We start from the raw sequence: 26,223 nt of genomic DNA, 5'->3' as shown, positions 1-26,223 counted from the left end.
AGTTTGTAGGTAAACTCTTGCCCATGAGGCCATCTGTAGATGTATATTCCTGACTTGTAGAATTCTCAACACTTGAGCATGGCAGTAGAATGGAAAGGGAGGGAGTCAGCCTACCTCCTTTTACTTACATATCATAAGCACATTTTCCCTCCTATTCCATTCATACAACTTAGTCTATTGGTTACATCTGGCTGCAAATGATACTGGAAAATAGCATTTACTCTTGGCAACCAGGCTAATATTCAAGGTTCTCCTATTATAAACAAAAATAGGAGAAAACATTGGGGTACAACCTTCTGTCTCTGCTACCATCTACCCTTGAATATTCAAATATCCAAGTGCAAGCTCTTACGAAAAAACAGAACACACTCATCCTCTCTAAACTGAACCTTACCAAGGAGACTACCAGCCAAGCCTGCTCAGAGACTACACTTGCCTTGAACTTCAAGGTGATGCACAGTCCTAGCCATCAGGTGTAGATGTGGTGCTCATTACCTGGAAAATTATAAAATAAGAGCAATTTGTCTCCCACCATCATATTAAGGTATAATCATATACAGTAGGAATAAGATTAGCAGAATAATAATTCACATTCAGAAAGAGGAAAATGACAAATACAGAAAGAACTGATCAAAAATAAAGATAAAATCCTATCATATGGTGAGGAAGAAGACTCCTGAGAATAGAATGAGTTATTTGGTAAACTGATCTGGTAGCTTCTGCTCTGCGAGAGGAATGGAAATCCCTACCCATTTTTTTTTTCCAAATCCCCTATGTTTTGACTTCTGAGGGATTTTCCCCTACTTTTTATCCTCAGTGGATATAGCAGAAGTTGACATTTCACTGCGTACCCTGCATAGGCTGCACATTTTTCTCAGATTGACTCGTATTGGAGCTAATTGGAGTCCAAGGAGGAGCTTTAAGGTTATCATAGTCTTTTACAGGCCAGGCTTGTGATTTCTTCAAATACTCTTTGAAAGATCTTTTTTCTGCCTCAGATCCGTGTGCAGGCACCAACAGTCAAAGATCACCTCCAGAAATATTTTTTCAGCCTGAAGAGTATGTTTCTTTACTTACTGGCCTCCATATTCTGCTCATTTCCCTTTCAAGGAACTGATGGTACCATGAGGCCATTTAAAATAATAACTTTGATTGGGAAAGCAACACCTTAATTAGATTTTTTGTCAGTGGCCTGGTTCTCATGGACAGGCAGATAATCATAGTAGGAGATGCTTGAAGTGGTTTGGGTAACAGGTTTCTCTCTTTTTACAGCTGTCATGTTGCAAACAGCTGCATTCATTTCAGAACTGCAAGTAGTTGGTTTTGTCAATACTGTCAATGTGGTATTTTCAAATTACCAGGTTCTAAGTTTACTGACACATATCAAGTTCAAGAAATGCTTGAATTTATGTTAATTGGTTTCCACATACTTCAGTTAATCATTTTCCAACAGCATTAGCCAGACAGAGATAAATTGGATACATTGGAATAAACATAGGTGCATTTTCTATAGGCTATTTTACTAATATAACAGCAATTTAAGAGTTTGAAGTGTCATTATCAAATGTGTAGTTTAACTCACCCATTTTACAAATGCACAAACTAGACCAAATCGAGTTTCAAGCTAAGATATTTTATTCTGTAAACAATGCAATATCTATCTAAAAGCACTATTGCACAATTGTTTGTGTAAATAAAACTGTCTTTGAATTTGATGTGTTTTAAAGGTGGCCATATATTTTTGTATTCTGATTTGCTTTTCTGGCATATAGAACCTTTGAATCTTTAGAATTAAATATAATGAAAAAAGAAAAGTTATGAAAGGTATGACTGTATTTTTATTATAAATTTTTATTGCACTGATAAAAAATGAAAAAGAAGATTAAAAACTGATTTAAAAATTAATCCTTAAATCTCTTCTTCAAGTGATTTCAGTTTCCAATTAATAAGACGAGATTTTAAGACTTCATATTACATACAATGAGATTTGTGTTATCGTCATGGTTGTTGTTGCAAATAACCAGGGTTTAGTTTATTTTAAAAATAAAAATAATCCTTGAATCTCATTTTAGTAGGAGATTTGATGAGTAGGAAAGAGAAGTCACTATTCTGCATATTACCTACATGTAGTCATACTGGCTCTCCCTTGGAGACAATATTTAGATATAAGATAGAAAAAACAGTGAATAGTCAAAAATAAAAGACTATTTGCTAAGTCAGGAATAAAATTCTTGGGAACACTGATATTTTGGCAAGTTCACCACCTCACTTAATTATTTCTCAAATAACCTTGTGCTGGATGCCAAATTGGACCTTTCTAAAAACTGTTTGAGGAAAATTTAAATTCAAGTTTAAAACATGTAGGAAATAAAAATGTCTGCACAGCATTTCTTTTAGATGTTATTCATCAGGACCTTTCTCCTTCTAGATAGTAAAAAAAATCATTAACCTTTATAATAAATTACTATCACAAATAAATATTCTGCCACTTTATTTGGGAGGAATTTATTGATCATTTTCCTCCAGAATTAACACTGTACTAAGGCAAAGAGGTACATAATCAGAAAAGAGTTTGTGATAAAATTTTCTTTCAGTAAGTTTAAAATATGCATATGTGGGCAAGATTCAAGCCTTTCGAGATTGACTAGCTACCAGTAATTTTCTAAGTAAATACAAAGATGAAAGTAGGGAATGAGCAAAAGTTTAGTACCAGGTAGATCTTTGTTTTATTATTGAATCTTTCACAGGTTGGTTGTATAATCATCCACAACTAACTCAAACACTGAATCTTGGTGTTCTTATCTGTAAATTAGGGATAGTGGTATCCCATATAAAATAATGTTTAATATTTGTTGGTTATTGAATATTCAACTCAATTAACACAAGAAGATAGAGAAAGTATTATTGCATAAATGAGATGTACAAAAAAATTTTTAAATGTGAGAAAGTAGTAAAAGTCATCTTGTGCTATAATGCTGTTATAACCACACATAAAACCAGGGGCAGTTTTGGGGAATTGTAACAAACACTTATGAGGCATTAGATACTGTTATTATCCCCATTCTCCATTTTACAGATAAGGGAGTTGAGTCACAGAGAGCTTAATGATCTGCCTTAAGTTGAGTAGCTAAGAAGTAGATAGGTTAGATTGCGCTCAGACACAAAAACAGAGTTTAAATGCTTTACCCCACTGTCATACTGCCTTCTTTCTTTCACATTTGGTAAGTTGCAAACAAAAACAAGCATTTTATACTAAATGGTGTATCACACAATTAGTAAAACTAGAATTATATTTTCAAAACTACTGAGGCATTCAGAAAGGTGAAAAAAAGCAATCCCACGTAAGATATAGGGAAATGAAACAAAGAAAATGGCAAAAAAAAAAAAAAAAAAAAAAATTAAAAAGAGAAAACACAAAATAAGAGGACTATATTAGTGCAAAACATGTTGCATTTATTATTTCATAAATGCAAACAGTATGAGTTCATCTATGAAAATGAAAAAACACTATAAAATTGATTAAAAGAAAAAGCTCAACCATATGCTCTCTATGACTGGAGCACTTTGCTGGAAATGACTCAGGCAGTTTAAAAGTAAAAGATTAACAATTTCATGAGTTAAATGCAAGCAAAAGGAAAATAATAATGAGATTATTCCAGATAACTCTTCAGTTCTTGATACATAAAACCAGAAACCTTGATGATCATCATCAACTTTGAAGATTGTTTATTTTTATTAATCTAGTTTTTATCTCCATACCAGGGCCAACCAGCTTTTCTCTTCCATTTTTCTCATATCATGTTGTCACTGACATCAAGCCAGTTCCTCAGGCAGAAATCTACGGGCCAATTACTCCAACGTCTCCTTCACAAATTGCAAATCGGTGACTAGGTTCCATAACTAAGTATCTCTTAAATGAATTGTCTTCACTACATAATCACTCTACTGTCATCTTTCATTCTCTTACAAGAATAATGCAACACTTTTTTAAAAATTAGCCTTTTTAGTCATGTCTTGCTTCAGCCACAGCCATCCCCCACCCAATACCTTTATGTATTAATTCAACAACACAACAAAAACAAATAAATCTCAGTTAAGTGCATATTGCGTGTTAGGCATTGTACTGGAGCTACGATGATGAATAAATCCTACGCAGTCTCTGTCCTCAGAGAAGTTTTAGGCTGCTAGGTAGTATACACACATGTATACTACCACTACCACATTACTTAAGTTCATAATAAGAGTTGACCGAGACAACCTAATGTTTCCTTCAACTTAACCAAACTTTAGATAGGCTTCTTGCCTATGAACCCCTGAACTCCCTTCTCACTTCAGCCTCCATAGAATCCAGACAGCCTAACTAGAGAGGTCCATGACCTCCTTTTCCTTAGAGCACTTACTTAAAGAAAACTTCTAATTACAAATTAGTTCTCTGACCCTTTGAAATGCAAATCTTTTTAAAAGCCTTCTGCCAGTTTTACAACCCAGGAATGTCTTTCTCAAGTATCTGGGAGCCATTTTTTTTTTGAAATATAATCAGGGAAGATAGGGCCTCTATCTCCCAGTTTCGGTGAAACGGTAGGAGCTCAAGTTCTCTGGGGACCTTGCTATAGTTGTAAAACTACATCCTGCCCTGAAGATGTGAGAAAGTGTACTCTTCATCTGGGTAAAGCCAATTATCAAACACAGATGGCCTAAGATCCCCTTCCCTCATACGCATCTTAAAAATTTCTCTGCCTTTTGTTTATGTGAAATTGAGTTGAGACTGTGCTCTGGTTTCTCTACCCTGTTTCAATAGCCTTGAAAAAAGTCTTCCTTCACTGTTTACCTTTATCCAGTGCAATTTTTGATTTGACAAAGTTTAGGAAGAGACAACCTGGACTTACTTTCACTATCCTCACATGGATGGCTTTCTTTCATCCCCAGTATCACTTCAGATATCACTTCTTCACAGTGGCCATATCTAACCTGTTCTTTTAATTCAGAGCACTTGTCCTGAGTTGTAAATACTTATTGACTTGTCTTTATTCATTTAATTTCCTATAAGCTAAAGTTCAACAATGTGTCTGGCTCACACCAACACTTCAGCTGAATGAACACATGAACGTGGACAATCTGGGGCTTTGAGACTAAGATGAGCGATGAGTAGGAGCTACTCAGGCAAAGGTGTAAGAGAGGAAATGAGGTTAGAGTGTTGTAAGAAGCAGAAAACCTATGGGTACAAGTCTTAAAGCAATAAGGAGCTTGATGCAATTCAGGAGCTTTGCAATGAACAGTGCTAGATGGAGATTAGGATAATAAGGAAAGCTTCATGAGCTGAGGGTACTGAGATAATACATTGACCCAGACAATGTGAGTTAAAATCAGCTAGACAAATTTTTCTAGAACATAAACCTATATATGTCTTTTCTCTGCTTTAAATCATACAACAGTCTCTCATTTGCTTCAGAAACCCATATTATAACATGAAAGAGCCTTCATATTCTGCTTTTTACTTACAAGTCTAGGTTCTTCTTTTACCTTGTTCCTCATGGATCCCAAACTTCAGTAATACTAAACTGCTTGCAGTTCTCCTACTATGCCAGGCTTTTTCTAATTTAGCTTTTGATGTATTGCTCTGTCTTTGACTTTACATTTGGCTAATATCTATCTTTATTTTAGAATATATCTCAACTGCCGAATATTCCTGCAAGATGTCTTCACCACTCTCCACTGCATTTAGGTTAAATGAACTTACCCTGTGCTGCTCAGTACTCATGGGACTGTCTCCATGATGTTACTCACCACATAATTTTATACGTGTGGTTTAAAGTCTCTCAGTGACCTACCACCTTCTCCCACAACTACACTGTGAACCCTTGACTAGAGGAAGAAATGTGCACTAATTGTCTTTGTTTTCCCAGTACATCCCACCATACCTGACATACAGTAGATACTCTAATTAATAAGTTAGTTAGTTTTTGGATGAATGGTTAAGAAAATAAGTAGCTTCACAAAGGAAGAGGGAAGGAAAGGTTACCACTGCTTTTACATTTGATCCTCTGCTCTGCAAGCAAAATCATTTGGCTGATGTTTATATTCTGAGGGAAAACTATACAGCAGGTCCTCAAATAACGTATTTTCATTTTAATGTTAATGGGGAAAAAAAAAATTCCTGGCCAGGGTCACTGTTGGCACATTCTCCCTGTGTATGCATGGTTTTCTCTAGAAACTCTGGTTTCCTCCAACATCTCAAAGATGTACATGTTAGGTTCATTAGCGTATCTATAATGTCCCAGTCTGAGTAAGTGTGGGAGTGTGTGGGAGTGTGCCCCACAGGGTGGCATCCTGTCAAGGATTGATTCCCACCTAGCACCCTGAGCTGCTGGGATAGTCCCCCACCATCTGCAACCTTGAACTGGAATAAGGAGGTAAATAATTATGTTACTTGTTTTTATTAATTTGTCTTACTTGTATGTATGGCTCACATTTATTTCAAAGTTTAATATTAGAGGTACTTTAGTCTTCATCTAGAAGTATTAGTGATTTTAAATATCACCAATATTAGAAGTATGTTGGGCTTACAGTCTAGTTTAAACTAAGGTGAAGTTTATATCAGTTATGGTTTCTTTATAAGTTGTTTCCCTTAAAGTTACAGTTTCCCAAGAACCTACTGACAACTTTAAGTGAGGTCTTAATGTTTTCCTAGCTTCTCTGCTGCCCTCTGAGTGAAGTTCAGATTTGAAATTATTTCATATCCAACATAGTAGCATTGACAAAATACCAATTATGTTGTTCAATAATTCTTGGACAATGAAAATTGAGTGGGTTACAGTTACGGATAAAGAGGATAGGGCCAAGAATGAGTCTAGAAATCTATATTTGCTTTATTTTGCTGTTGTAACAAATAGCCACAAATTAGTGACTTAAAGCAATACAAGTGTATGATCTTACAAAGTTCAAAGTGGATCCAACTAAGCTAAAATCATGGTGTCAGTAGAACTGCATTCTGTCTGGAGGCTTTAAGGGACTATTGCCCATATCACTCCAAACCTGTTTTCATCATCACATCTCCTTCTGTGATTCTCCTGCTTCTTTCTTTCCTTGTGATTCTTTTTTAATTACAAAAACCATTGTGATTACATTGATCCCACCCAGATAATTCAGATTAATATCACCATGTCAAGACCCTTAAATTAATTTCATTTACAAAGCCTCTTTTACCATCTTTATTAATTTTCTCGAGCTACCATAACAAAATACCATACACTGAGGGGCTTAAAAAATAAGACATTTATTCTTTCCCAGTTTTAGAGGCTAGAAGTCTGAAATCATGATTTTAACAAACGCAGTTCTGGATGCTCTGAGGGAGAGTCTCCATTTCATGCTTATTTTGCAGCTTCTGGTGTATCCTCCCAATCTTTGATGCTCCTTGGCTTGTAGACTCTAACATAAAATAGATACTCCAATCTCTGCCTCGATCCTCACATGGCATCTCCCCACTTTGTACATGTAACTTCACATGATCATCTTCCCTCTGAATGCCTCTGTGTTTGTTTTCTCTTGTTATCAGGACATGAGACGCTGGATCGGGACCCACACTTATCCAATTGCATAAATACATGCAAAATACCTACAGCTCACTTCAGTTAGAACTGAAAAGAATCCATCTAGAGTGGAAATAACTACAGAAAAGAAAACACATAATTATATTATAGCAAGTGTTGAGTTAATCAAGACACACACTCATTGCTACTGTATTTGTTTGCCCTTAGGCTTTTCATACAGCTCAGAGGATAGTAAACTAATTATTAATTTTATCAAATTACTCGAACTGTGTAATAAATGCCTTATTTTTTCCTCTTGCTCTGTGTATTTTATCTGCAGATGATATGTTACTTTGTTGTACTGGAAGTACCAAAGACATATTTGAACATTTCTAAATAAGTTATTCTGAATGAAGAAATAAAATATGACTATTTGCAATACAATCAGCAAGAGGCATTTCTCTCTCTCTATATATATATGTATATATACACACACATATATATGCACACATATATTTAACAACAGGCCTTTAAAATAATTTCTTAGGGTTTATGATTTGGTTAAATAACTTTTTTAGAAATAGTAGAATCCATGTTTATAAAACTAATGTTCTTGGGATATGTTAACAATTGTTGTATTTCTGTCATATGAGAATTTAAAAACTTGAGCAGAGGAGCTAGTTCCTATATAGCATCAAGATATTGTACTAGGAATATAGCCAAAGGTGAAGGAGGACATGATGATCTGTCTCTTTCATCTCCCTACTACTATTACTCCCTGTTACTATTGTTATAAAAGGGGACTTTTGACCTGTTTCTAAGTCTGGAGGCTATTTTAATGGCAAATGCTCTAGTTTTTCTATGTTGCCTATTATTTTATTTCTGTTGTCTCACCAAAGTCTTAAAATGATATATATATATATATATAATTATATATATATTTAAATATGCACACATATATATTCAATACTACTGAATATACATACTACATTCTGGTTTTCAATACATGATTATACTGAAATAGGGATTAGGTAAACAGTCAGAAATAGAATTTGTTATCTGGGTCAAAAAATTTAAGAAATGACTGTGGTTGGAAAAATACGGTTTTGCCCAGTTTTCTGTGTTATTTTTAGAAAGGGGTGGCATGAAATGTTAATACTATTTGTTAATCTGGACCAAGGAAAGAGAAACACAGACAAATGAAGCTAATTTAGAAGATCAGAACAAAAGCATATAGATCTGATTTTATGTGTCCGTGTGTGTGCATGTCAATAATAGTCATCTATGTCACATTTATCAAGTTTTATTTAAACTTGAAAAATATAACAATACAGCATTTCTCTAAGTTCCTAATTCTGTTAAACCAATTGTCTAACAATTAGTAAATATTGGTTTGAAAAATTAGAATTGCTATTTTAATTGTAGATCTAGGAATGTTTTAATGTATTATAAAAAAGAATGAAACTTTTACTCACACCTAATAATAAACACAGGAGCAGAATTCAAGAAGTAAAGTAACTTCCCCCTAAATACTCGGGTCTTCTCCCGGAAAAGACAAGTAGAGAATGGAATGTAATTTCTAAAATGGATCCTTTACAAAGTCACATTGTGCTGCTTAATGACACGTAGTTCCTGATAAGCATTCCAAATTACAAGGTAGTTGTTCAAATAGAATTGAAACCAAGGGCTTCATTGATATGCTTCCTAAAACAAGGGGCTCTTTTAATTACAAAAATCTATGCTGCTTTCTTTCCTGGCAGCGTTTGTGGGGGCTCCCATCAGAAAGTTCTCACAGGCAGCCAAATGCAGGAAACACACAGAGGTCCTTTGCTTTGCATAGTTGCCTAACACTCCACACTCTACATATCCATAAACCTTCCCAAGGCCAGGAATCAATGAATGTGCTCCTATCATATTTTAAATAGTCAAGGGAATGAACAAAATGGAATGCATGTTACTTTATTTTCCCTTTTTATTATTCTATAGCCATATGACACAAGATATTGGCTCACTTGATCTCTGTTCACTGAACTCCAAGGGAGGAGAGTAAAGATAATTGGCAAAAGTACTGTTCATTACCAATTATACCTTCCACCTTAATCAGATTTGATTTTTCCTCCAACCACAAAAATTCTGATGAGTTGTATGCATATATATGTGCATGTGTTGGATTCATCTATACAACCTCCTTTTGTCTACCCAGAGATCATCCCTCATTTGAACCTTTACAATTTCTGTAGATTGACAGCCCAATAATTATCTGGTCCATGAGTTTTTACTTAACATTGGTGCTACTGAAATATCTGTATTGTTTCTGAAATAGTCTAATATTTCAATATTAATAATACAGAGATCCTGTGTACCTTTTTCCTAGTTTTCTCCAGTAGTAATATCTTGAAAAAATATACCAGAATATCAAAATCAGAATACTGATATTGATATAATCCACCTATTTTATTGAGATTTTCCTGGTTCTACCTGTGTGTGTGCATATGTGTATTTAGTTCTATAAAATGTTATCATATGTGTAGATTTGTATATTTACCACCATAGTCAAGAGACAGAACAGTTCTGTCAAAACAAAAGTCCTTTGTTTAACACTTTGATAACAACACTCACCCTTTTACATCCCACTCTGGTATCTATAATCCCTGGTTGTTATATTCAGTTTTATAATTACCTTTTATTTATTGCCAGAACTACTGATTTTATTAATGTTATTGATATACTTCATTTTTAAATAAATTTAATGTAAATTAGCATAAAATATGTGCAGATTTAGAAAACATGTAAAGAAAATTACAATACAGGTGAATGGGGACTTGAAAAATGTACGAAAAATCAGCAAAGTTTAGGAAATATTGCAAGTGGTAATAATATGGGGAGAGTTAATTAAATAGGCTGAGGAAACTACTTAAATCAGAGCATATGTTGTACATTCAGGGGTTAGAGCAATGATTCTCAAACTTTAGTGTGCTTAAGCACCCATGAAAATCACCTGGAATTGTTAAACAGTGATTACTAGGCACCATTCTCAGAGTTTCTGACACAGTAGGTCTGATGTAGGGTCTTGGAATTTTCATTTCCAAAAAATTTCCAGATGGTGTTAAGCTGCTAGTCACATTTTGGAAACCACTGGAGTAGGCTTCTGTTGGGTAGGGCTCAACATACTCAATCTGAGTATGTTGAATACTCAGACTGAGAAGTAGGAGCTCAAATGAAGGAAGAGACTGTCTGAGAAGTCTTTATGGTAACAGGCAATGTGAAGCAATTGCAGGTTTCAGAGGCAAAAACACGTGGCTAAGGCAGACTTTAGAAAGAATAATGTAGTGATCATTGAGCTAAACAATTTGAGAGCAAAATATATGAAAATAGATTCAAAGGCAGAGCTAGATGGCAGAATAGAAAGCTTCACTGATCATCCCCTCATCCACAAGGATACCAATTCAACTACCTACACAGAAAAAAACACCTTCATAATTACCAAAAATTAGGTGAGCACTCATAGTGCCTGATTTTAACTTCATATTGCTGAAAGAGACACTAAAGAGATAGGAAAAACAGTCCTGAATCACTGACGCCAGCCCTCTTTTAACCACTGGTAGCAGCTACCTGGCACCGAAAGCATCTCTGGGCACTGGGAGAGGGAGAGCACAGCAATTGTTAGGCATTGAACTCAGTGCTGTTCTGTTGGAGCAGATAGGAAAATCACACCAAACTCAGGTGACACCTGCCCATAGAGGGAGCATTTAAACCAGCTCTAGCCAGAGAGGAATTGCAGATCCCAGCAGTCATCTGAACTTGAGTTGCTGCAAACCTTCCACCAATACCTACAGTGCTGTGTCTCCAAGTAAACATGAAAGGCAGTCTAAGCCATGAAGACTGAAACTCTGAGGCGAGTCCTAGTGCTGCACTAGGCCAAGAGACAGTGGAGTGGAGTGGTATACAACATGCTGAGACACCAGCTGAGTCAGCCAAAAAGGTGCTGACAAAACTCTACTCCTAATCCCAGGCTGCACAGCTCAAAGCTCCAAAAGAGACTCCTTTCTTCCACTTGAGAATAGGAGAGAGAAGAGTGAGGAGGACTTTGTCTTGCATCTTGGATACCAACTCAGTCAAAGCAGGATAGGGCGCCGGTCAAAGGTGTGTTCTAAGCCCTATCTCCCAGATGACATTTCTAGACACACTGGGAGCCAGGAGAGAACCCACTGCCTTGAAGGAAAGGAGCTAGTCCTGGCAATATTTATCACCTGCTAACTGAAGATCCCTTGAGCCCTGAATAATCAGCAATGATAACCAGGTACTACATAAAAGGTCCTAGGTGGACCTCGGAGATTTGCTAGCTTCAGATGAGACTCAGCTCATTACCAACTGTGATGGCTACGGGGCAAAACTCCTTCTGCTTCAGAAAAGCAGAGAAAAGAGTAAAGGAGACTTTGCCTTGCACCCAAGGTAAGATCGTGGCCATAGAGGTATAAAGCACCAAGTGGGCCTTTGAGGTTCCTAATTCCAGCATCTGACTCTTGGATGGCATTTCTGGACCTGCCCGGGGCCACAGGGGAGCCCAAAGCCCTTAAAGGGTGAGCTCTAGGGCAGGCAGCATTCATCGCAAGCTGACTGAAAAGATCCCAAGCCTTAAGGAAATATCACCGGTAGCCTGGCAGTAGTCTGTGTGGCCTGGGGTGGTGGTGACTCCAGAATGAGACTCTTCTGCCTTTGGAAAGGGGAAGGATGAGAGGGAAGGACTGTGTCTTGTGATTTGAGTGCCAGTTAGCCACAGTACAATAGAACACCATGTAGACTTCTAAGTTTTTTTTACCCTAGTCCCTGACTCCAAGACAGCATCTCTCAACCCCCTCAGGACTTGGGGGACCTCACTATGCTGAAGGGAAGAACACAGACCTGAGTGGCTTTGCCACTAGCTTATTGTAGAGTCCTAGGGTCTTGACCAAACATAGGCAGTAGCCAGGGAGTGGTTACAGTAGGCTGTGGGTGAGAACCAGTGCTGTACTGGCTTCAGGTCTGACCTAGCATGTCACTGTGGTGGTGACCACAGGGTGTTTGTGTCACTCCAACCCCAGCTTTAGATGGCTCAGAACAGAGGGAGAGAGATACCGTTTGCTTGGGAGAAAGTAAGGGAAGGCAACAAGAGTTTGTGCCTGGTAATCCAGAAATTTTCCCAGATCTTGTTCAAGACCATCTACAAGACTTCAAGAACCACAGTGTCACTGACCTTCAGGAGCCTCCTAAAGCAATATACCTTAGATCACAATACCCAAATCCTTTCAAGTATCTGAAAAGCCTTCCCAAGAAGGACAGAAAGAAATAATCACAGACAGTGAAGACTACAATAAATACCCAATTCTTCAATGCCCAGACACTGAAGAACATCTACCGGCATCAATACCAACTGGGAAAACATGACTTTACCAAATAAACTAAATAAGTTACTAGCAACCAATCCTGGAGAAGCAGACATATGTGACTTTGCAGACAGAGAAATCAAAATAGATATGTTGAGGAAACTCAAAGATATTCAGAATAACACAGAGAAGGAATTCAGAATTTTATCAGATAAATTTAATGGAGATTGAAATAACTAAAAAAAATGGAGCAGAAATTCTGTAGCTGAAAAATGCAACTGGTATACTGAAGAATGCATTGGAATCCTTAGCACAATGAGTCAAGCAGAAGAAACGATTAGTGAGCTTGTAGACAGGCTATTTGAAATTACACAGAGGAAGTGAAAAATGAATTTTAAAAAGTGAAGCACACCTACAGGACCTAGAAAATAGCCTCAAAAGGGCAAGTTTTTGGCCTTAAAGAGCAGGTAGGATAAGGTTGGAAAGTGTATTCTAAGGAATAAAAATACAGAAATTCCCAAACCTAGAGAAAGATATCAATATACAAGTACAAGAAGGTTATAGAAAACCAAGCAGATTTAACTTAAAGAAGATTACCTCAAGGCATTTAATAGTCAAGCTCCCAAAGGTCAAGAATGAGGAAAGGATCTGAAAAGCAGCAAGAAAAAAAAAATAACGTACAATGGAGAACCAATATATCCAGCAGAAGAGTTTTCAGTGGAAACTCAAAAGCCAGAAACGAGTGACATGACATATTTAAAGAACTGGCAGAAAGAGAAAAAAAAAAGAAAAAACTTTTACCCTAGATCAGCCTATACAACAAAAACATTCTTTAAACATGAAGAAGAAATAAAAGCATTCCCTGACAAACACTGAAGGACTTCATCAAAACTAGTTCTGTCCTATAAGAAATGCTAAAGGGAGTACTGTTAATCAGAATGAAAAAACATTAATAAGCAATAAGTAATCACCAGAAGCTACAAAACTCACTGGTAATAGTAAGTACACATACTATTATAACACTAACCACAGTTCGTAGAAATGAGTTCACCATTTCTATTAAAAATCTAGGTAGAAATTGGTTCATAATTTCTATTAAATGGTGAACCAATAAAAATCAGTTGTTATAGTTACTATATTTGATGGGTTTATCATTTCTACTAAATGATGTAGAATCCATTCTTTCTTCAAAACTCAGCTTCTGGACTGCGAGTTCGAGAAAGGAAGGCTTTTGCTGCCACTACTACACTTTTGACTGCGCTCTGGGTGAGCCCCAGTTCATCAGAGTGGAAATTTTCCTGGATATAGGTATGAGGTTTATTTCCTTGTACAATGTTAGTGATGGGTGCCATATCTTTAGATTCACCAAAAATTATGTTAGAGAGCCACTCTGCTCATTTTTTGCTCATAAATGTGAAGCTCAAGAGGATCAGAGCTTCCTGAGTAGCTGTCCTGTGACTAATACAGGCAGTTCCACTCCCACAATTTATTCTGGGGAAAGTAAATAAACATGTGAATGTAACCATATATAGGAAGTTTCTGTGTGCCCATAGCCAGAGCTAAGAACTTTTCTGCTAGATACACATATTTTACAAAGGGATAGAAGGGAAATATCAGTCAATTTGTATACCATAGACAGAAAGTAATTATATTAATTAGGAGAAAATTACATTTTACATATAAAATGATCTGTTGCCTACAAGAAACATGCTTCACTTATAAAGACACACATGTACTGAAAATAAAAAAAAATAAATAAAAAGATATATGTGTCAATGCAAACAAAAAAGATTAGGAGTCACTATATTTATATCATTTCTACTAAATGATGAACCAATAAAAAAAAACTATAACAACTTTTCAAAACACAGTACAATAAGATATACATAGAAACAAAAATAAATTTAGAAGCAAGAAGTTAAGGGAGAGAGTTTTTATTAGTTTCCTTTTTGCTGGTTTGTTTATTTATGCAAACAATGTTAAGTTGTTGTGAGGTTAAAATAATAGGTTATAAGATAGTATTTGCAAGCTCCATGGTAACTCCAAACCAAAAATCATACAATGGATACACAAAAAATAAAAAGCAAGAAACTAAATTATATCACCAGAGAAAATCATGTTTAATTAAAGATAACAGGAAGGAAAGAAATAAGGAGAAGACCACAAAACAACCAGAAAACAAATAACAAAATGGCAGATGTAAGTAATAACATTGCATGTAAATAGACTAAACTCTCCAATCAAAAGACACAGACTGAATGAGTTAATGAATAAACAAGACCCATTGATCTGTTGCCTACAAGAAACACACTTCACCTATAAAGACAAATATGTACTGAAAATAAAGAAATAAGAAAAGATATTCTACATGCCAATGGAAACCAAAAAAGAGCAGGAGTCACTATACATACATCAGATAAAATAGATTTCAACACAAAAACTATAAGAAGACACAAAGAAAGTCACTACATAATGTTAATGCGGTCAATTCAGCAAGAGGATATAATAATTAAAATATATATGCACCCAACACTGGAGTACCCAGATACCTAAAGCAAATATTATTAGAGCTAAAGAGAGAGGATAGTTGGCTTGGTGTGACTGGCAAGATGTTCGAATTGGAACCAAGCTGCAGCTCTGGTCTGCAGCTCCCAGAGAGATCAATGCAGAAGGTGGATAATTTTTGCATTTCCAACTGAGGTAGCCAGCTTATCTCACTGGGACTGCTTAGACAGTGAGTGCAGCCCCCAAAGGGGGGACCAAAGCAGGGTGGTATGACACCTCACCCAGGAAGCACAAGGGGTCAGGGAGCTCCCTCCCCTAGCCAAGGGAAGCCATGAGGGACTGTGCCATAAGGAACAGTGTGCTCCAGCCCAGATACTATGCTTTTCCCATGGTCTTCACAATCTGCAGACCAGGAGATTCCCTTGGGTGCCTACACCACCAGGATCCTAGGTTTGAAGCACAAAACGGGCAGCTGTTTGGGCAGACACTGAGCTAGCTGCAGTTTTTGTTTTTTTTTTATACCCCAGTGGCACCTGGAACACCAGCGAGACAGAGCCATTCACTCCCTGGAAATGCAGCAGAAGCCAGGGAGCCAAGTGGTCTTGCTCAGTGGAACCCACCCCCACAGAACCCAGTAAGCTAAGATCCGCTGGCTTGCAATTCTCACTGCCAGCAGAGTAGTCTGAAGTCAACCTGGGATGCTTGAGCTTGGTGTGGGGAAGGATGTCCGCCATTACTGAGGCTTAAGTAGACTGTTTTCCCCTCACAGTGTAAACAAAGCTGCCAGGAAGTTCAAACTGGACAAAGCCCACTGCAGCTTGGCAAAGCTGCTGTAGCCAGACTACCTCTCTAGATTCCTCCTCTCTTGGCAAGGCATCTCTGAAAGAAAGGCAGCAGCCCCAGTCAAAGGCTTGTAGCTAAAACTCCATTTCTCTGGGACAGAGCACCTCGGGGAAGGGGCGTCAGTGGGTGCAGCTTCAGCAGACTCAAGCATTCCTGGCTGTCAGCTCTGAAGAGAGCAGTGGATCTCCCAACACAGTGCTCGAGCACTGCTAAGGGACAAGCGACCTCTTCAAGTGGGTCCCTGACCCCCGTGCCTCCTGACTGGGAGACACCTCCCAGCAGGGGTCAACAGACAACTCATACAGGAGAGCTCCAACTGTAATCTGGTGAGTGCCCCTCTGGGACGAAGCTTCCAGAGGAAGGAACAGGCAGCAATCTTTGCTGTTCTGTAGCCTCTGCTGGTGATACCCACACAAAGAGGGTCTTGAGTGGCCCTCTAGCAAACTCCAGCAGACCTGCAGCAGAGGGGCCTGGCTGTTAGAAGGAAAACAGACAAACAGAAAGGAATAGCATCAACATTAACAAAAAGGATATCCACACAGAAACTCCATCTGAAGGTCATCAACATCAAAGACCAAAGGTAGATAAATCCACAAAGATGAGGAAAAACCAGTGCAAATAGGCTGAAAATTCCAAAAACCAGAATGCCTCTTCTCCTCCAAAGGGTCACAACTTCTCACCAGCAAGAGAACAAAACTGGATGGAGAATGAGTTTGACAATTTGACAGAAGTAGGTTTCAGAAGGTGGGTAACAACAAATTCTTCTGAGCCAAAGGAGCATGTTCTAACCAATGCAAGGAAGCTAAGAACCTTGAAAAACAGGTTAGAAAAAACGGTTAGAGGAATTTCTAACTGGAATAACCAATTTAGAGAAGAATATAAATGACCTGATGGAGCTAAAAAACACAGCACAAGAACTTAGTGAAGCATACACAAGTATCAATAGCCAAATCTATCAAGCAGAAGAAAGGATATCAGAGATTGAAGATCAATTTAATGAAATGAAGTGTGAAGAAAAGATTAGAGAATAAAGAAAAGGATTGAACAAAGCCTCCAAGAAATATGGGACTATATGAAAAGACCAAACCTATGTTTGATTGGGGTACCTGAAAGTGGCAGGAGAGTAGAACCAAGTTGGAAAACACTCTTCAGCATATTATCCAGGAGAACTTCCCCAACCTAGCAAGACAGGCTGATGTTCAAATTCAGGAAATACAGAAAACACCACAAAGATACTCCTCGAGAAGAGCAACCCCAAGACACATAATCATCAGATTTACCAAGGTTGAAATGAAGGAAAAAATGTTGAGGGCAGCCAGAGAGAAAGCTTGGGTTACCCACAAAGGGAAGCCCATTAGACTAACAGCAGATCTCTCTGCAGAAACCCCAGAAGCCAGAAGAGAGTGGGGGCCAATAGTCAACATTCTTAAACAAAAGAATTTCAACCCAAAATTTCATATCCAGCCAACCTATGCTTCATAAGCAAAAGAGAAATAAAACCCTTTACAGACTAGTAAATACTGAGAGATTTTGTCATCACCCGGCCTTTCTTACAAAAGCTCCTGAAGGAAGCACTAAATATGGAAAGGAAAAACCAGTACCAGACTCTGCAAAAACATATCAAATTGTAAAAACCATCAACACTGTGAAGAAACTGCATCAAGTAATGGACAAAATAACCATCTAGCATCATAATGACAGGAACAAACTCACAAGTAACAGTATTAACCTTAAACGTAAATGGGCTAAATGCCCCAAATAAAAGACACATATTGGCAAATTGGATAAAGAGTAAAGACCCATTGGTATGCTGTATTTAGGAGACACATCTCATGGGCAAAGACACACACAGGCTCAAAATAAAGGGATGAAGGAATATTTACCAAGCAAATGGAAAGAAAAAAAAAAAAAAAAAAGCAGGGGTTGCAATCTAACTCTATGCCCGGCCATGGAAATAACTTCTATGTGAGCACACTCCTTCACTAGTTCAGGCTATGGTAATCAATGCAACTACTTAATATTAAAAGAAAAAATGATTGTCAATATCTTTATTGACAGTAATAGTTATATTTTTAAATTTTTAATGCTTTAATTGTAAATTGAAAATTATAGTTTTTTAATTGAGTGCTCATAATGTACCAGGAACTTTACAGGCACTTCCTATGATGTGCTTTTTTTCATCATTGTTTTATCATATGAAGAAACTGAGGCTAAGAGAAGTTCAATAACTTGCCTACTTAATCCAACTACCAAACAGCAAAAGTATGTTTCAGACACAGACTTGTGAGTCCAAAGCTTATGCTAACTCTATTACATGATATATCCTCTCAGACAGGATGGTTAACAGTCTACTGGTATAAGTTACAAGGTAGTGAAAGGTAGATGGAGTGGTGGATTGGCTAGGAGGTAAAGAGGTAACATAGGTAAAAAAAATATTGTTTGAGATAGCAGACTCTGTGCAGACTTGAGTTAAATCAACTTTAAGTTCTGTTCTGCTATTTACTACCTCTGTAATAGTAAAATAATTATTTAATCTTTCCAAGTCTCATTTTTTGAATCTATTAAAAGGGGATTATGATGAATAGCTTATAGAATTGCTATGAGATGTGCAAAGACAAATATAGGTTCAAAATAAAGGGATAGAGGGCAAATGGAAAGCAAAAATATAATAAGAAGAAAATTTTTTTAAAAAGCAGGGGCTGCAATCCTGGTCTCTGATAAAACAGGCTTTAAACCAACAAAGATGAGAAAAGACAAAGAAGGGCATTACATAATGGTAAAGGGATCAACGCAACAAGAAGAACTAAATATCCTAAATATGTATGCACTCAGCAGAGGAGCACCCAGATTCATAAAGCAAGTTCTTAGAAACCTACAAAGAGACTACTCCCATACAATAATAGTGGGAGACTTTAACACTCCACTGTCAATATTATACAGATCAATGAGACAGAAAATTAATAAGGATATTTAGGACTTGAACTCAGCACTGGACCAAGAGGACCTAATAGACATCTACAGACATCTACAGAACTCTCCACCCCAAATCAACAGAATATACATTTTTCTCAGCACTACATCACACTTACTCTAAAATTGACCACACATTTGGAAGTAAAACACTCCTCAGCAAATGCAAAAGAATAGAAATCATAACAGTCTCTCAGACCACAGTAAAATCAAATTAGAACTAAGAATTAAGAAACTCACTGAAAACCACACAACTACATGGAAACTGAGCAAACTGCTCCAGAATGACTACTGGGTAAATAACAAAATTAAGGCAGAAATAAATAAGTTATTTCAAACCAATGAGCACAAGACACAATGTACCAAAATCTCTGAGACACCACTAAAGCAGTGTTTAGAGTGATATTTATAGCACTAAATGCCCATAGAAGAAAGGAGGAAAGATCTAAAATTGACACCCTAACATCACAATAAAAATAACTAGAGAAGTAAGAGCAAACAAATTCAAAAGCTAACAGAAGACAAGCAAAAACTAACATCAGAGCAGAGCTAAAGGAGATAGAGACACAAAAAAGTCTTCATAAAATCAATGAACCCAGGAGCTGGTTTTTTGAAAAGATCAACAAAATAGATAGACTGGTAGTCAGATTAATGAAGAAGAAAAGAGAGAAGAATCAAATAGAGTAAAAAATGATAAAAGTTAATATCACCACTGATCCCAGAGAAATACAAACTACCATCAGAGAATACTATAAACACCTCTGTGCAAATAAATTAGAAAATCCAGGAGAAATGGATAAATTCCTGGAGACATACACCCTCTCAAGACTAAACCAGGAAGAAGTTAAATCCCTGAATAGACCAATAACAAGTTCTGAAAGTGAGGCAGTAATTAATAGCCTACCAACCAAAAAATGAAGCCCAGGACCAGATGGATTCACAGTCGAATTCTATCAGAGGTACAAAGAGGAACTGCTACCATTCCTTCTGAAACTATCCCAAACAATAGAAAAAGAGGGACACCTCCCTAACTCATTTCATAAGGCCAGCATCATCGTCCTGATACCAAATCCTGGCATAGACACACACAAAAAAGAAGGTTTCAGGCCAATATCCCTGATGAACATTGATGTGAAAATCCCCAATAAAATACTGGCAAACAGAATCCAGCAGCACATCAAAAAGGTTATCCACCATGATCAAGATGGCTTCATCCCTGGCATGCAAGGCTGGTTTAACATATGCAAATCAATAAACATAATCCATCACATAAACAGAACCAATGACAAAAACCCATGATTATTTCAATAGAGTCAGAAAAGGCCTTAAATAAAATATAACACCCCTTAATGATAAAAACTCTCAATACTAGATATTGATGGAATGTATCTCAAAACAATAAGAGTTATTTATGAAAATCCCACAGCCAATATCATACTGAATGGGCAAAAGCTGAAAGCATTCCCTTTGAGAACCAGCATAAGACAAGAGTGCCCTCTCTCACCACTCCTATTCAACACAGTGTTGGAAGTTCCAGCTAGGGCAATCAGGCAAGAGAAATAAAGGACATTCGAATAGGAAGAGAGGAAATCAAATTGTCTCTGTTTGCAGATGACGTGATTGTATAGAATACCCCATCATCTCAGCCCCAAATCTCTTTAAGCTGATTAGCAACTTCAGCAATGTCTCAGGATACAAAATCAATGTGCAAAAATCACAAGCATTCCTAATAGAGAGCCAAATCACAAGTGAACTCTCATTCACAATTGCTATGAAGAGATTAAAATACCTAGGAATACAGCTAACAAGGGATGTGCAGGACTTCTTCAAGGTGAACTACAAATCACTGCTCAAGGAAATAGGAGAGAACACAAACAAATGGAAAAACCTTCTATGCTCATGGATAGGAAGAATCAATATCGTGAAAATGGCCATACTGCCCAAAGTAATTTATAGATTCAATGCTATCCCCATCAAACTCTGATTGACTTTCTTCACAGAATTAGAAAAAACTACTTTAAATTTCATATGGAACTAAAAAAGAGACCATATAGCCAAGACAATCCTAAGCCAAAAGAACACAGCTGGAGTCATCATGCTAACTGACTTCAAATTATACTACGAGGATACAGTAACCAATACAGCATGGTACTGGTACCAAAACAGATATATAGACCAATGGAACAGAACAGAGGCCTCAGAAGTAATGCCACACTTCTACAACAATCTGATCTTTGACAAACCTGACAAAAACAAGCAATGGGGAAAGGATTCCCTATTTAATAAATGGTGTTGTGAAAACTGGCTAGCCATATGCAGAAACTGAAACCAGACCCTTTCCTTACACTTTATACAAAAATTAATGCAAGATAGATTAAAGGCTTAAACATAAGATTTAAAACCATAAAAACCCTAGAGGAAAACCTAGGTCAATATCATTCAGGACATAGGCACGGGCAAAGACTTCGTGACCAACACACCAAAAGTAATCACAACAAAAGCCAAAATTGGCAAATGGGATCTAATGAAAGTAAAGAACTTCTGCACAGCAAAAAAACTATCAGAGTGAATAGGCAACCAACAGAATTGGAGAAAATTTTGCAATCTATCCATCTGACAAAGGGCTAATAACCAGAATCTACAAGGGGCTACAACAAATTTACAAGAAAAAAACAACCCCATGCAAAAGTGGGCGAAGGATATGAACATACACTTCTCCAAAGACATTTACATGGCTAACAAACATGAAAAAAACCTCAACTTCTCCGAGAAAACACCAAATGGTGGATGACGCCAGTGCAGCCGGGGGCCCCGGAGGCCCTCGTGGCCCTGGGATGGGGAACCGCGGTGGCTTCCACGGAGGTTTTGGCAGTGGCATCCGGGGCCGTGGCCGGGGTTGCGGCCGTGGACGGGACCTGGGTGGAGGCCGCAGAGCTCGCACAGGACAGGCCAAGGATAAGGAATGGATGCCGGTCACCAAGCTGGGCCGCTTGGTCAAGGACATGAAGATCAAGTCCCTGGAGGAGATCTACCTGTTCTCCCTGCCCATTAAGGAATCTGAGATCACTGACTTTTTCTTAGGGGCCTCTCTCAAAAAGGGGGTTTTGAAGATCATACCGGTGCAGAAGCAGACCCATGCTGGCCAGTGCACCAGGTTCAAGGCATTTGTTGCTATTAGGGACTACAATGGCCACGTCGGCCTGGATGTTAAGTGCTCCGAGGAGGTGGTCACCGCCATCCATGGGGCCATCATCCTGGCCAAACTCTCCATTGTCCCCGTGTGCAGAGGCTACTAAGGGAAAAAGATTGGCAAGCCCCACACCGTCCCTTGTAAGGTGACAGGCCGCTGTGGCCCTGTGCTGGTGCGCCTCATCCCTGCACCCAGGGGCACTGGCATTGTCTCAGCGCCTGTGCCCAAAAAGCTGCTCATGATGGCTGGTATCGATGACTGCTACACCTCAGCCCGGGGCTGCAGTGCCACCCTGGGCAACTTCGCCAAGGCCACCTTTGATGCCATCTCTAAGACCTACAGCTACCTGACCCCGACCTCTGGAAGGAGATTGTATTTACCAAGTCTCCCTATCAGGAATTAACTGACCACCTTGTCAAGACCCACACCAGAGTCTCTGCGCAGTGGACCCAGGCTCCAGCTGTGGCTACAACATAGGGTTTTTATACAAGAAAAATAAAGTGAATTAAGCCTGGGGAAAAAAAAAAGAAAAAAGAAAAATTCCTCACTGGTCATTAGAGAAATGCAAATCAAAACCATGAGATACCATCTCATGCCAGTTAGAATGGTGATCACTAAAAAGTCAGGAAACCACAGATGCTAGAGAGGATGTGGAGAAATAGGAATGCTTTTACACTGTCGGTGGGAGTGTAAATTAGTTCAACTACTGTGGAAGACAGTGTGGCGATTCCTCAAGGAACTAGAACTAGAAATATCATTTGACTCAGCAATCCCATTACTGGGTATATACACAAAGGATTATAAATCATTCTACTATAAGTAGCCATGCACAAGTATGTTTATTGCAGTATTGTTCACATTAGTAAAGACTTGGAACCAACCCAAATGCATATCAATTATAGACTGGATAAAGAAAATGTGGCACATATACACCATGTAATACTACGCACCCATGAAAAAGGATGAGTTCATGTCCTTTGCAGGGACATGGATGAGGCTGGAAACCATCATTCTCAGCAAACTAACATAGGAGCAGAAAACCAAACACTGCATGTTCTGACTCATTGGTTGGAGTTGAACAATGAGTACACATAGACAAAGGGAGGCGAACATCACACACTGGGGTCTGTTGAGGGCTGAGGGGCTAGGGGAGGGAGAGCATTAGGAGAAATACCTAATGTAGATGACGGTTTGATGAGTGCAGCCAGCAACCACCATGGCACGTGTATACCTATGTAACAAACCTGCACATTCTGCACATGCATCCCATAACTTAAAATATAATAATAATAACAATAATAATAATAATAATAATGAATGAGAGAGAGATCAGCCCCAATACAAAAATAACTGGCAACTTCCAAATCCCACTTTCAGCACTGGACAAATCTTCCAGGCAGAAAATCAATAAAGACACATTGGACTTAATCTGCACTATTGAACAAATGGATATAATATGTATTTGCAGAACATTTCATACAATGGTTGCAGAATACACTTTTTTTCCTCAGCATGTGGAATGTTCTCAAGGATATATTATATGTTAGGTCACAAAACAAGTCATAAATCATTTTTGAAAACTGAAGTGATATCAAGCATCTTCTCTGACCACAATGGAATAAAACTAGAAATTAATAAGAAGGAATTATGGAAACTAGACAAATACATGGAAATTAAACCCTATGCTCCTGAATGGCCAGTGGGTCAGTGTAGAATTTGAGAATAAAGTTGAAAATTTGTAGAAACAAATGATGATGGAAACGCAACATATCATACCTATAGTATACAGCAAAAGCAGCACTAAGAGGGACTTTTATAGCTATAACTGCCTACATAAAAAATAAACAGGAAAACTTTAAATAAACAATCTCATGATCCGTCTTTAAAGAACTAGAAATGCAGGAGAAAACCGAACTAAAAATTAGAAGAAAATGAATAATAAAGATCAGAAAATAAATGAAATTGAAATTATAAATAATATAAAAGATGAATAAAACAAAAAGTTGTTTTTTTGAAGTTAATCAAAATTTACAAACCTTTAGCCAGATTAAAAAAAAAGAAGGAAGATCCACATCAATAAAATCAGAAATGAAAAAGGAGACATTACAACTGATACTGCAGCAATCCAAAGGATTATTAGTGGCTACTATGAGCAGCTATATGCCAATAAATTGGAAAAATCTAGAAGAAATGGAAAAATTCCTAGAAGCATACGGATTAACGCAGGAAGAAATCCCAAACCTGAACAGACCAATAACAAGAAATGAGATAGAAGCCATAATAAAAATTATCCCAGTAAAGAAGAGCCTGGGACCCCATGGCTTCACTGATGAATTTTACCAAATACTTAAGAAGTAACACCAATTCTACTCAAACTATTCTGAAAACTAGAGGAGGAGGGAATAATTCCATTCTAATTCTACAAGGCCAGTTACTCTGATAATGAAACCCAGCATGAGACACATCCAGAAAAGAAAACTACTGGTCAACATCTCTGATGAATATTAATACACAAATCCTCAACAAAATGCTAGCAAACCGAGTTGAACAATGCATTGGAAAGATCATTCACAATGACCAAGTGGGGTTTATCCTCAGGATGCAAGGATGGCTCAACATATTGTAAGATATTGATGGTTCAAGAAGCAATCAATGTGATACTTCATATGTACAGAATGAAGGATGAAAAACATATGATCATTTCAACTGATGTTGAAATAGCATTTGATAAAATCTAATATCACTTCATAATAAAAACGCCCATAAAACAGGGGATAGAAGGAATGCCCTCAGCATAATAAAGGCCATATACGGTAGACCCACAGCTAGTATCTTCCTGAATGGGGAAAAACTGGAAGCCTTTCCTCTAAGATTTAGAACATGACCAGGACGCCCACTCTCACCACTGTTATTTGACGTAATACTGGAAGTCCTAGCTAGAGCAATCAGAAAAGGGAAAGACATAAAGGGTATCCAAAGTGGAAAGGAAGAAGTCAAATTATCCTTGCTTTCAGCTGTTATAATCTTATATTTGGAAAAACCTAAAAACTCCACAAAAAAACTATTGGAATTGACAAATTCAAAAAAGTTATAGGATACAAGATTAACATACAAAACTCAGTAGCATTTCTATATGCCAACAGTGAACAATCTGAAAAAGAAATAAAAAACAATCCCATTTACAATAGCCACAAATAAAATTAAATATGTAAGAATTAACTTAATGATAAAAGCAAAAGGTACCTATAATGACAACTACAAAATAGTAAAGACAGAAATTGAAGAAGACACCAAAAAAATGGAAAGATCTTCCGATTTCATGGATTGGAAGAATCAATATTTTTAAAATGTCCATACTACCCAAAGCAATCTACAGATTCAGTGAAATCCCTATCAAAATACCAAACATTATTAATAGAAACAGAAAAAAAAGCCGGGCGCAGTGGCTCAAGCCTGTAATCCCAGCACTTTGGGAGGCCGAGACGGGCCGATCATGAGGTCAGGAGATCGAGACCATCCTGGCTAACACGGTGAAACCCCGTATCTACTAAAAAAATACAAAAAACTAGCCGGGAGAGGTGGCGGGCGCCTGTAGTCCCAGCTACTCGGAGGCTGAGGCAGGAGAATGGCATAAACCCGGGAGGCGGAGCTTGCAGTGAGCTGAGAACCGGCCACTGCACTCCAGCCCGGGCGACAGAGCGAAACTCCGTCTCAAAAAAAAAAAAAAAAAAGAAACAGAAAAAAAAAAAAAAGACTCTAAAATGTATATGCAACCACAAAATGCCCAGAATAACCAAAGCTATGCTAAGGAACAAGAACAAAACTG

The 26,223-nt window shown here is 37.7% G+C and overlaps 1 pseudogene; it reads left to right on the top strand.

Moving 5' to 3' along the window:
• The first annotated feature begins 21,951 nt into the window (after positions 1-21,951).
• On the top strand, positions 21,952-22,905 carry LOC104666535 (annotated as a pseudogene).
• The last annotated feature ends 3,318 nt before the right edge of the window (positions 22,906-26,223 follow it).

Source organism: Rhinopithecus roxellana, chromosome 6, assembly GCF_007565055.1.
Source record: "Rhinopithecus roxellana isolate Shanxi Qingling chromosome 6, ASM756505v1, whole genome shotgun sequence".
Lineage (NCBI taxonomy): Eukaryota > Metazoa > Chordata > Mammalia > Primates > Cercopithecidae > Rhinopithecus > Rhinopithecus roxellana.
Note: the sequence above shows the minus strand (reverse complement) of the source record. Positions and strands in the feature narration are given on the sequence as shown.